Below are 14,368 nucleotides of genomic sequence, written 5' to 3' on the forward strand. Positions count from 1 at the left end.
TCACTGGGAAAGGACACCGCAAGATTGAACCCAAAGCTAAGCACTTCTCCCATTGCAAGAAAGATCAATCTAGTAGGCCAAACCAAACTCATAATTCGAAGAGACTTGCAAAGATAACCAATCATACATAAAAGAATTCAGAGAAGATTCAAATATTGTTCATAGATAGACTTGATCATAAACTCACAATTCATCGGTCTCAACAAACACACCGCTAAAAGAAGATTAAATCGAATAGTTCTCCACAAGAGAGGGGGAGAACATTGTATTGAGATCCAAAAAGAGAGAAGAAGCCGTCTAGCTAATAACTATGGACCCGTAGGTCTGAGGTAAACTACTCACACTTCATCGGAGGGGCTATGGTGTTGATGTAGAAGCCCTCCGTGATCGATGCCCCCTCAGGCGGAGCTCCGGAATAGGCCCCAAGATGGGATCTTGTGGATACATAAAGTTGCGGCGGTGGAATTAGGTTTTTGGCTCCGTATCTGATCATTTGGGGGTACGTAGGTATATATAGGAGGAAGGAGTACGTCGGTGGAGCAACAGGGGACCCACGAGGGTGGAGGACGTGCCTGGGGGGGTAGGCGCGGCCCCCCTACCTCGTGGCCTCATCTTTTGTGTCTTGACGTAGGGTCCAAGTCTCCAGGGTCTTGTTTGTTGAGAAACTCATGTTCCCGAAGGTTTCATTCCGTTTGGACTCCATTTGATATTCCTTTCTTCGAAACCCCAAAATAGGCAAAAAAACAGCAATTCTGGGCTGGGCCTCCGGTTAATAGGTTAGTCCCAAAAATAATATAAAAGTGGATAATAAAGCCCAATAATGTCCAAAATAGTATATAATATAGCATGGAGCAATCAAAAATTATAGATACGTTGGAGACGTATCAGTTTCTTTAGTGTACCGTACGAAGGATGAACCATGGCTCCTGCCAGGGTCAGCATTGAAGGCTGATCATGTGTGGGCACCACTCGTTTCTTCTAGTGGTCGAGGGGGTCGCCTACAATGAGGCCTATCCGACCAGGATTTCCTTGTCGTTCCTAAAGTCTACAGTAATGAATTTGACTCGGCCATCCTTGAGTAAATTCTTAAAATCCTGGCACTCAACGTCGGCATGGCATATGTGGTAGACCAAGCATAAGTCATGCACGCAAACCTGGATCATGGCGGGCTTCTTCTTCTATGCCTGCTTTAGATTCTTCTCGCTTCCCAGGACTATGGTGTACTCAACATCTAGCCCAGCGACCCACTCATCATTTGAGTTTTCGAACATGCGTTTGAAGCGAGCAAGGCATTCTTTCACCGTTGTGGAAGAACGGGTGTAGATGACGTAGAACTCATCGCCGGTGATGGTTCTAACCTTGTACTCATCGGCGATCATGGAGATTTCGAACGCCATGGATTTGGGAGGAGGGTTAGGATTAGTGGAACTGCCGTAATGTGAAAGGACGAGACGACTAGGAGCGGTTTATCGATTGTAAAAATGTTGAGTGGGGGCGCGTGCGAATGGAAGGGTAGTGGCTTGCCTAGTGGATAAATGGATTCATCCATAGTACTATGGGGCCCCAATTAGATGTCATGTCTACTCGACGCCCAATGAAATGGCTTTCGATGTCATGTCAAGCGCCGGGAAAATTACAGGTGATACGAAGCTTTCCATTCTCCCATGATACGGGCTTCTGAGAGCCCTTGGATCTGAGATCCAACGGTTGCATGGCGTGATTCTAGACCTATGGGTGAATATCCTATCCTGGAGGGTTATTCTGCAAATTTTCAACAACTTAGCATGCGATCGTTCGATCTCAGATCGAAGGGCTGCCAGCAGCCCGTATCATGGTCGCGCCTACCATGACCGTCGCCTCGCTCACGCGGCCACGCCCTTGGAGATTTAACATGGTGCATTAGGCTATCTGATGTTGGGATGTCATACATAGTCATCACTTAGTCACTCATACAACAAGGTTAGCTATAAGGATGGCTATAAGAGTATTTTTTGTTTACTTCTCTCTATCTCTTTCTTCGTAGTATTTATTGCATTTGCCAAGGAGTGAGCTCTTCCAATGAAATGGTGCTTAGATGAGGTGCTATGGGCATTAAATGGCTTAGGAACTCAAGTCCCCAATGCATAGGTGCTTAGTTTTTTGTTGCTAAGTTTGTTTCATCTAGGTACACACACTTATCACCGTTTCTTCCTGGGGTCACCAAACTAGTCTGTCTCTTCTTAATTAACTTGCCACATCAGACTTTATGCCTATGTGGCAAGCTTAGCACATGTAGGATCAAGTACAATAGTGGGCTATAAGCCCGCTTTACATGGCATTTTTGCATATCTAAGGGAAAGAGGCAAGGAAAAAGTGGAGGAGTGGGCTCTCAAGCAAGAGCCAACCTCTACATGGTGGAGCATCGGGAGAGGCACCTGTATGGAGGTGGTCAGGAATCGGGAGACTCAAGCCGGTCGTAGTGCCGCAGTTAAAATTATAATGGCAAATCAAATCACCAGGCCCCACCTGTCCAACAGTAACTCACTATCAAATCACACAGCCCTACGTTTGCAGCAGCCTACTCCCTCATCTTCTCGTGTCTCTATCGAACCGACTAGGCAGAACTGCCTCGCCTACCGAGCGGGAAAAGCCCTGCCCTTGACTTTTAAATAGTACAGTATACTGATTTTGTATCCATGGATTGCGCCATGGAGCAAAGCCTCAAGAAAATGACAGTACACATGTATGGAGTATACAACATGCCCGTTGCGTTCGCGTCGCACCCCAGACGGTCGGTCGGTCTGGCACGCCGCTCTCCGAATGGAATGCGTGTCATATTGCGTTTGCACACACATGTGAGACCGCAATTGAGAACCGACCATAGGCACACTCCCCGACCCCGCTAGTTGGCTGAGTTAATAGAAGCACATACTCCACCTTGGTACCTGGACGATCCCTGCAAGACACGGAAGATCAGTTCGTCCATGCACGTGACCAGACTCCAACAGACACGCCTGGATTGGCTATCGTCTACATATCGTGCAGGCTGTGTTGTACAGGGCTATAGTTCTGGTGAGAAATCTAAAAAAGGTTTCTTGTCATCTTACAAAATTAGGTGTCATGTGCTTCAGATCACTGTGAGGGTTAAACAGCGACAACTGAGTTGGGCTAGTCATTGGCGGCACATGCACGAAGACTACTCGGCTGCCATCTAGGTCAAGCCGGCTATGTTAATTAGGACATCTATCGACAGTCCCCTTTTCTACGAGTTTATCTTTAATTTGAGCTTTGATCCTCGTCTAGTTTGTCCGTCGGGATTCATCTTGTCTCCTTTGGGCAGTGAGGTTATGAATTCTTGTCATGTGGCATTTTTTCGTGTTATATGTTATAATCTGGTGCATTAGATCAAAATGACGACAACTGCGCCTCCGGGGCACGTGCATGAAAACTTCTCAACAGTCATTGCCGAGGTCAAGCCGGCTCCAGCCGGTAGACAAAAGAAAACTAGTACTCCACTATATAGACATGAGCCTCCGCGCTTGCTTGCTAGTGTTGCTCTCTTCACACTGTCTCGTCCTCTCCATATCTAAACACGACAGCGGTGGCCACACACTCTCTCTCTACTCACTGCTGGTCACAGATCCAGCCGGATCCTCTCCGCCGGGGAAGGTGAGAAGGTGCAACGTTCATGTGGTCATCCTCGACGACGACTCCTACCCACTACTGACGCGTCCCGATCAGCGTGCCTTGCCATTCTCTCCCAAGCATCGCTGGCGTGGGAGGGGCTCCCACCCCTTCTTCCTCGCTGCCGTAGTGTGGGCAGATCCAGCCTCCCGCCGCCCACCTAGCGACATCCCAGCGACCCTTAGGTATAACTTCCTTCAAAACTGGCCTTGCTCTACTTCCCGAGCTCCTGACGTCGCTGTATTTGTATCTTTTACTATTTCTCAGGCCCCCTCGTGTAGATAGGATCGACCGGCTGTTAGAAAACCACCTAATTTTTTACTGTTAAGAGGTAAAACTAGTTCATGCACTCTAATCTAGTAGTACTTGGTTCAAACAAGGAAGAAAGGGGGTGGGGGTGGGGGAAGATTTGTTACTTGAATCTAGGACTTGGTCAAAAGAGGAAATAATGGGGGCAAAAAGTAGCAGAGACTGGCTATCCAACTGGTCTCTAGGTCTAATAGGGAAATAAAGGGAACGCAATACAAACTCAATATAAACCCATCTATTGGTTGAAAAAGGAAAGAAAGTGGGGACTGGGGGACAAGTCAACAGAGTAAGTCCAGCACTAGATTTGCTAGCCTCACACAGTATAAGGTGGCTATATACCGAACAAAAATGGGACCAACCCAGATATCCTCTTCTGATGTTTGTAGCCCCGAGCCGCTCTTATGTAATGCCACTGGTAAAATGTAGCAGTCGCACTGTTAAAAGTAAGGACACGTTAAACCAATGTTGTTTTCAATGTAATGCCTCCAATAATATGAATCAATGGCACTTTTTTCATGTCCTGCTAAATTTCCCATTAAGATAAGTTGCTTCTTTTCGTTAGAGATGCAACTGTGCTGGTCCGCCTACTCTCCAGGAGCTTCACGACCAACCTTGATGTTGCTCAATTTTATTGCAACTAATGAAGAAGCTCTGTGGGTTTCATTTTCTGATGGAAATGGAACCGGGGCTGGAGCCCTTTTCTTAAACAAAAGAAGAAGAAGCTGCTAGCTCATGGGACATTGCTTCATTTTAGGTGAACTGCACCAAAAGTTCCCATGAATTGAATCATCCATGTTGGTGACTGGTGTCATCCCTTCTACGATGGCGTTGACTGCAGATATGGTTCCCATCACGAGGTATGTTCCTTTTTGGTCTGACCGTTTGCCAAAGATCCTGCATGTTGATCCTGCTCTTGTGCTACTGTTTTGGCACTGCCATGATAAATCAGTAATGTTATTATTTTGCACCTTAATCTAGTGGCACTATTAATTTGAGGCAATGTTTTGGCACCACTAGTGCCACTATTTTTTTATATATCAAAAGAGGGGGTTCCCTCCGATTTCATTAAAGAAACCTAACCATAGAGAACCATTATCCGATAACATCTTAGTGTAAACGGGCAGTTATGCAACTACTACTAGAATGGACTGAGTACTAGCAGGAGACAAGTTCGCCACATAAACTAGGCAAGTAGGGGGACGCAGCACCAGCTCGACCAAGTTTGGATTACAACCCAAATGCTACCACAGAAACATCCTTGCCAGCACCCCAGTCTAAGCACCCCCGGCCTTCATCCTTGCGACGCACGGTACACCTCGTTTTCCACCTGCTCGACCCTAGTGTCACTGATAAAATGAAGTAATAATATAGTTAAAATAGAGCGAGTGTCCTCTCTATCATTTCATTTCCAATGTAGATAAAGAAAGTGCTTCTCTTTGTTAATGTATGTTTCATCAACTAGTCCCATTGTTAATGTTTAAGCGTTTTTGCAAACTGGGGTGCTTAATTTTAGTTGATCTGCACAAAAGTAGAGATTTGAATGTCTCAAGGCCCCTCCTTGTACTACCGCTGTACACTGATGTTCATCACTGGCAGAAGGTGTATCGGGGAGACTTGGGTCGATTTCCAGTATGATGTAATATTTTCTTCGGTTTATTAGTGTATGTTTCATCAACTAGTGCCACTATAATCTAATCATACCTTTTCATTATCTGTGCAAACAGGGTTATTCAGCTGCATTTTGGTGGAACTGCACAAATGTACAGATGGAACCGGCATATATGCAGAGCGCGAGGTGCCAAGTAAAAATTACTGACACCAACCCTGCTCCATCTAAGCATTGGCACCCCCCACCATCAGCGGTATGTGTGGCGCTCACTGTGGATGGATCTTTCTCGGCAGCAAATCCTCTAACCAAATACTAGTAGCTTAGACTTAAAAAATACTAGTAGCTTATATTGGCAGTTTTTTAGGGGCGTACTATTTTCTGAAAGAAGCACCAATTCTAGAGATCTATTTTTAGCACTTAAAAAAATGTAGTTTCATAGGAGTATAAAAGTACAGACAATGTGATTCTCAGAGAAGAAACTGCAAGATTCAGTTTCAGATAAGAAACTCCAAGTTCAGTTTCAGATAAGAAACTGCAACTTTCAGAGGCAGAACATTTATATTAACACAGCCTTTTCAAACAGTGTTAACATCATGCTGGAAGTTTTTATTCATGGTCGAAACTGGAACTACCAGCCAGTTAACATCATGCTAATCAACATTCATGCATAGCACATCTTCATATGATGCACGGTCAAAAAGATATGCTATTTTCAAAATGCCCACACAATGTTGAGTGTGCGAAAAACAGAGAAAATGAGGGACGAAGTTTTGGAAAGTCTAGGACGTGGTGTGCGTAGATGACAATTGGGACCCACATGTCAATAAAGGCAGAGGCAAAATTTTTGGAGATATTTTCTCTGCACAGGTGGAATCGAACCCGGGCGGAACAGCTGTCGGGTAGTGTCACTCGGCCACTGGGCTAGTTCAGTTGTTTCGTTACTAATAAGGCACTTCCTCAGGATGTCAGATCTCCTCCTGCGCCTTTGTGCGCTCGCCGCGACGCTGCTGTCTGCCATTGTGAACATGCTGAACAAACGAGAGGAATCTGGAGAGGACTGTACGTGGAGAGGCGGACAGTCGGGACCCACCAGGTCTATGGCCGTACGCAAGCAAGTGCCTCATCGAAAAAATACTTCCTCCTAATGCTATACTGAAGTTGGGTCCCACGGGTTTGTCAACATAGTTACATTTTTTAGGTGCTAACGTAGTTACTATAGGAGATAAATTCAGAACGAAGCCGGGGAGCTGGTAGGTATCATTTATTATCACTGGGCAGCAAGTATTAGCTGGGTTTTGGGCTGCCCCGTCTAGGCTTTCTTTTTTAACATACGTAGCCCACAACCTCGGATGGGAGGTCCATAAGGCTGTTTGTATTTTCTTGAGGGCCGTCATGTATCGACCGGACTATGGACCTCCCATCCGAGGTTTTATTTTTCCTGAAACATCGGAGCCCAATTTATGTATTTTTTTGAAGAAAACGCAGAGGTCTGTTCTATTTTTCTATATAAGAATCGGAACGCCTGGTCCAACTTATGTTTCCCCTCTAACTATAATATATATATTTAGATTATTTTATATGTTATTATATATTATTGTTATTGTCATCAAATATTTAACAGATACTTACATATGTAAGAAAACAATATCCCACATCTCGTTAACTTATAAAAATAATTTATTAACAATAAAATCATGTATTTTTTTGGCAACGAAAATCCTGGTGATTGTGTACAAAAGCTTGGTAAGATTTAAGAACCAATATAATAATAAATCACTTATTTATATATATATATATATAACAAAATGCTCAGCCCCTGTTTATTTTTTTGATAACATTGCTACGCCCACCCCAACATTATAATTAGGATCAGCCCAGCAAAATCGAGTATTTCGATAAAGTGCAAATGGCCTGCAATTTTTTAGGAAAAACATAAATGGGCCGCATGGACGCTACATTATTTGTTCACCCAGCCCAGCTAATGGACTGTAATTCAAAAAAAGAGGTCAAATGGACTGTAAATTCTACCCCGCAAAAAAGACAGTAAATTCTGAAAAAAATGGGTTGAATACGTGCCACATTTTTGGAGGCTGAAATGTGGGCCAATAGGCCGAAGCCAACGCAAGTCATTGTCAACTTAGTCAACAAATGATTCTGACATTGTTAGGCATTGGATTTACATCCAACGACCAGCATCCATCTTCAATCTCTCGTCTTCTTCCTCCAGAGCCGTCGGGACCACCTGCTCCCGCCTCCTGCTGCTAGCAGCTCTGCTTAGCACGCTTCGCTGTGAAGCGCTACTCCACCGTTGGCCAGGCCATCCCTCCACCCCTCCACACCTCCTGTTCTTCTCCACCGACTGCCGAACCACACCGCACCAGAACCAGTTAACCCTTGTACACCTCTCCGTCTGCGACTCTACTCCCGCGTCTTTGCATCTCCGGCTCGTTGCTGTCCAAAGCCTCGCCGTCGTCCACCACCTTAGATGCGCTCGGCGCAGAGTGGTCAACATGGTCAACGAACGAAACCATCAGAAGTAGATTGTGCGTGGAGAGGCTGACAGCTGGGTCCATGGCCGCACGCAAGGAAATGCCTCCTTATTACGCGTAAAATAGTGATTCCTCCACCTGACAGCTGGGACCCACTGGAAGGGCCTCTATATTTCACGAAAAAACGTTCCCACCGCTGATAGGTCGGACCCACCAGCTATATCTTTGCACGCAAGGAAGTGCCTCCTTATTACGCACAAAAAAATGAATACTCCCCCTGCTAGTTGGGACCCACCTTGGTGGGAGGCTGACTTGTGGGCCTACTAAGTTGATGGGGACAGAGTGCTTTGTCAACTTAGTCAATATGAACGATTCTAGCTCCAGTAACCGTACGATGTCCATCCAACGGCCGTAGTGCTTCTTCAACCTTTGGTCTTGTTGCTCCAGCCGCCCAAAGCAACGCCGGTCGTGCCGCATGCTCCTGCCTCCCGTGGCAGGCTGTGCTGCCGCGGAGGCCTCACCGCCCCTACTATTCCCACCGCTAGCCAGGCCATCCCTCTACTCACCCACAACCCCTGTTATTCTGCGGCGACAGCAGCCTCACACCGCAGTGAACCAGTGAACCCTCGTACTCCTCTATGCGTGGGCATCCACTGCCGCGTCTTCCCTGGCTCTGCGTCATTCCCTTTCTAGGCCTCACCGTCGTCCACCACCCTGGTGCTCTCGGCGCGGTGTGGTCAACGTGGTCAAGGAACGTCTTCCATTGGACGTGGACTATACGTGGAGAGGCTGACAACTGGGTCCACGGCCGCAGCAAGGAAGTGCCTCCTTATTACGCACAAAATAATTATTCCTCCACCTGACAGCGGGGACCCACCGGACGGGCCACCTTATTTCATGAAAAAAATGTTTCCCCCTGACTGTTGGGACCCACCAGCTACATCTTCGCACGCAAGGAAGTGCGTCCGGGCAAAAAAATGATTCGCCCCCTTACTGCTGGGACCCACCAACTACATCTTCGCACGCAAGGAAGTGTATGACAGTCGGGACCCACCTGGTCGAAGCGTATGTAGCGTTGTCATTCTGGTCACGAATGTGTACGTACATAGTGGTCGATGTAGAGGCGCGCACGTGTCGTAGTAGAGGCGCGCAGGTAGCATGTACACGTACGTACAACGACCAGGGTGCAAGAACGTAAATACGGCCACATACGTACATACAGGCGGGGTCTCGAACGCCTACTCGCGCGTACGTATGGCCAGGGCTCGTGTACATGGCTGGGTCGGAACGGAGAAACAACATCGTCGTCGTGTTCATGGGGAGCCAACTGGCTAGGTCAAAACGGAATGCGTCATCGTGTTCATCGGGAGGGCTTGGACGGAACAGCCGATGGAAACGAGGCCTGGCGTACCGCACAACGGAGGAAACGGCCTTGTGTTCGACCGGCCACGTTCATAACGGGATCCTGTTCATTGGGAGGGGTCTGGCGTACCGCAAAACAGAGGAAACAGACCTCCTATGGTCGAAATGGGATCCTGTTGATCGGGAGGGGTGTGGTGTACCACCAAACGGAGGAAACGAACTTGTGTTGGAGCGCTACGGTCGAAAACGGGGTCCTGTTCAACGGGAGGGGTGTGGTGTACCGCAAAATGGGACTCCACGGGATACTGTTCATCTCCACCGTCGACCCCCTCTAGCCTCCATGTGTTACTGTTCATCCACCGTCGACCTCGTCCAGCCTTCACCTGCGACTGTTCATCCACGGGCTCCTGTTCATCTAGCCTCCACCGCGCGCTACTCCACCAGCTACTGTTCAACCAGCCCTCTCCACGGGCTCCTATTCAACCACCCCTCCACGGGCTACTGTTCATCCTGCCCTCCACCATCTACTGTTCATCCTGCCCTCCACGGGGTGGTCCTGTTCATCCTACCCTCCACGGGGTCCTGTTCATCCAGCCCCAACCGGCTCGATCGATCGGGGTACTGTTCATCTAGAGGCAACACCACGGGGTCCTGTTCATCCACCCCCACCGGGAACTGTTCATCCCCCCCGCAGCGCTCACTGTTCAACCAGAGGCAGCATCGATTGGCTTCAGTTAGCAGCAGTAGCGAAGGAATCGCTCGATCGGGTTCAGTTAACAGCCATCGATCGATCGCTCGGGTTCAGTAACGCATAGCCTGTAGTGCAATCGCTCGGGTTCAGTTAGAGCCCAACGCCTCGCTCGAGTTCAGTTAGAGCCCAACGCCTCGCACCCACGCGCGTGCGTGTACGAGAGAAATGCGCATCGCTCGGCCCCGACCACCCACCGTAACCGGGAACACCCCGATATTTTCCTCACCCTCGCTTCTACCATGGTTTTTTCCGTCATGGACGGCCCAAAGAATGTCATGCAGCTACGTCTCCGGCCCCCCCCAAGATGAAAAGCCCATTTTCTGTCATGATTTTTTGTCATAGAAGTAGGACACCCCACCACATCTATGATGATACCGGGTTTTGTCACAATTATCATCATAGAAGTGTCATAAGTATGACAGAAAAGATTTTCGTTCGGCCCAAAATGTCACGGATGTGTCTTTTTTTTTGTAGTTCTATATGCGGTATCTACCTGCCGTTCCAAGTAAATTTGTATGTGCCAAACTCTAAACCTTCAAATAAACATTCTGTTTTGTATGCTCGAAAAGGTCATGTATCAACTAGGGCTGTCTGTATCTTCCATGCTAGGCGGGTTATTCCCAAGAGGAGTGGACTCCACTCCTCACTCACGAGAAAATGGTTGGTCACCGGGATTCCCAGTCCCATGCTCAAATCAAATAAAAATAATTGCAAACAAAACTCCCCCAGGATTGTTGTTAGTTGGAGGTACCCGTTGTTTCGGGCAAGCCATGGATTGATGCTTGTTGGTGGTGGGGGAGTATAAACTTTACCATTCTGCTTGGGAGCCGCCTATAATGTGTGTAGCATGGAAGATATCAAGATCTCTCGGTTGTTATGTTGACAATGAAAGTATACCGCTCAAAATATTATTCATCTCTATTTCAGAATCGAGCTCTGGCACCTCTACAAATCCCTGCTTCCCTCTGCGAAGGGCGTATCCATTTACTTTTATGTTGAGTCATCATCCTCTTATTAAAAAGCAACAGTTCGAGAGCACCGCTGTCATTTGCATGTATTATTGTTAGTTTACATTGAGTATGACTGTGACTGGATCTCTTTTACCATGAATTACAATTTCCAATCAGCCCTTGATCTTCAGAGGTGCTTTGCATTTATGTTTTGCAATCTCAGAAAGGGCTAGCGAGATACCATCTTGTTATATCATATTATGATTGTTTTGAGAAAGTGTTGTCATCCGAGATTTATTATTATTTCTCGCTAGTTGATTAGGCCATTGATATGAGTAAACATGAGACCTAAATGTTATTGTGAATATGGTTAGTTCATAATCTTTGCTGAAAACTTGAATGCTGGCTTTACATATTTACAACAACAAGAGCAAACAGAGTTTGTAAAAGTTTTTCTTTATCACTTTCAGTTTGTCAATTGAATTTCTTGAGGACAAGCAAAGGTTTAAGCTTGGGGGAGTTGATATGTCTCCATCATAACTGCTTTTCCAAACACTTTTGCCCTTGTTTTGGACTCTAACTTGCATGATTTGAATGGAACTAACCCGGACTGACGCTGTTTTCAGCAGAATTGCCATGGTGTTATTTTTGTGTAGAAATGAAAGTTCTCAGAATGACCTGAAAATCAATGGAGAATATTTTTGGAATATATAAAAAATACTGGCAAAAGAATCCACGTCAGCGGGCCCACACCTTTTCCACGAGGGTGGGGGCGCGTCCCCTGCCTCATGGGCCCCCTGACGCTCCACCGACCTCAACTCCAACTCCATATATTCATGTTCGGGGATAAAAAAATAAGAGAGAAGGATTCATCATGTTTTACGATATGGAGCCACCGCCAAGCCCTAATCTCTCTCGGGAGGGCTGATATGCAGTCCGTTCAGGGCTCCGGAGAGGGGAATCCATCGCCATCGTCATCATCAACCTTCCTCCATCACCAATTTCATGATGCTCACCGCCGTGCGTGAGTAATTCCATCGTAGGCTTACTGGACGGTGATGGGTTGGATGAGATTTATCATGTAATCGAGTTAGTTTTGTTAGGGTTTGATCCCTAGTATCCATTATGTTCTAAGATCGATGTTGCTATGATTTGCTACGCTTAATGCTTGTCACTAGGGCCCGAGTGCCGTGATTTCAGATCTGAAACTATTATGTTTTCATGAATATATGTGAGTTCTTGATCCTATCTTGCAAGTCTATAGTCACATATTATGTGTTATGATCCGTTAACCCCGAAGTGACAATAATTGGGATACTTACCGGTTATCACCGTAGTTTGAGGAGTCCATGTATTCACTAAGTGTTAATGCTTTGGTCCGGTACTCTATTAAAAGGAGGCCTTAATATCCCTTAGTTTCCGATAGGACCCCGCTTCCATGGGAGGGTAGGAAAAAATATGTCATGCAAGTTCTTTTCCATAAGCACGTATGACTATATTCGGAAATCATGCCTACATTACATTGATGAACGGGAGCTAGTTCTGTGTCTCCCTATGTTGTAACTATTGCATGAGGAATCGCATCCAACATAATTTTCTGTCGGTGTTCTGGGAACGGGGGTCCCCAAACTTGCCTGCCTGCGGCCCTTGGCCTGGCTCCCCCAACGCCCCTGTACGGCCCATGTTCACCAGCAAACACTCAAGACGCTTGCGAGGGGTGAAGCCTCGCGAGGCAGACGATGCAAGACCTGCTCAGGGGCGGCCTCACGAGGCTGGCTCATGAGGGGCGGAGAGATCAAGGCAAGGGACACCTCGCGAGGTTTGTGTGACGCAAGCCGTGACGACTGGAGCCAGGCGAGCGCCAGCGCACGCAGTGTCCTCGTTCCTCTTTGGTGCTAAAGAGGCAAGCACAGGAGAGGACTCCCGAGGAATCAGGGACAGTAGGACGGAGGTCACCGTGGAGCCCAAGACAGCGTCACCACCAGAGCCTTTGGCAGACGAAGACTACTTTTGTCAGGATAACTTGTACTAGTTGTCTCCCTTCGAATTTGGCCGTTGTGGGATCCCTTCCCGCTAAATATTTGGGAAGAGGACCCGGGCCTCTATATATAGGACTAGCCACCACCATATGTGAGGGAGGACCTCATCTTGGACCAGATCCATTCTACCAAGGCAACCACACAAGCTCTACGAGCACAAGAACACCTCTCCTCAGGAGGCTGTTCTTCCCTTGTAACTGCTCATCCTCATCCCAAGGGGCAATCCACCACACCACAGTGGAGTAGGGTATGACACCATAACGGTGGCCCGAACCAGTATAAATCTTGTGTCCCTCATTCTTTGGGTTCGTCGAGCTAGTCCGCGAGATCGTGTTGAGTAAGAGCTAGAGAGGGGGAGAGATTTTTGTGTGCACCCCAGTGTTCGAACCTCAAGGGTTTTGCTGGAACCCAAAATCCAACATTTGGCATGCTAGGTAGGGGTGCGTCGGAGTCTCGCTTTCGCCAGTTGATCCGCCGATGCTCGGCGGCTCCAATGTCTGGCGAACCGAGGACCAACGCCGACCGCTGGGAAGCTTGGCCCGCCCGGGCGGCGTCGTCCGCCCAAGAAGACCTCAACCCTGCACCCCAGGCGACACGCGCACCGCCAAATGCTGCCGGGTGCAGGCGGCGCGGTCAAGCACCATCCACCCTTACTCCACGACAAGCACGGGCAGCCGCAAGGGCCTCAAGCTACGCTGCGGCCACGACGCTGCACACCCAACGAGAACAAGCAAACATGAGGGTTGCACTCATGGTGGCTCGCGAGCTGCTGCGATGCCAGCTGATGGAGAGCGGCCGTGATGCACTACTGGAGCGTGTCGCCGAGCTACTGGACACCGCGGCCTCAGGAGCACCACCCTTCTGCTCCTTGCTTATGCCCCAGGCCGCAGCCGGATCGTATGGCGGACCTCGCCACGCCCGCCCGCCCCCGGGAGCACCAGGAAGTTTCATCAACATCGGCGTGACCAGCAGCACCGGACGCCCAATCGCACTTGCGCCACCTCCGATGAGCGCGGGCACGAGCGTCGCCACCCGCGGCCCCAGTGAGGTGCTGGCATACCATCCTCAGGACGGCGCGCTTGGTCGAGCCACGTGGAGCGTGGGGCACTTCGGCGAGGTCTTCGGGGCGAAGGCCTCGGAAGCCTACGTGCCCCACATGATGGACCAGGAGTATGCGTTGGAAGATGACCCTGGTT

Source organism: Triticum urartu, chromosome 7A, assembly GCF_056163025.1.
Source record: "Triticum urartu cultivar PI428250 chromosome 7A, HENAU_Tu73, whole genome shotgun sequence".
Lineage (NCBI taxonomy): Eukaryota > Viridiplantae > Streptophyta > Magnoliopsida > Poales > Poaceae > Triticum > Triticum urartu.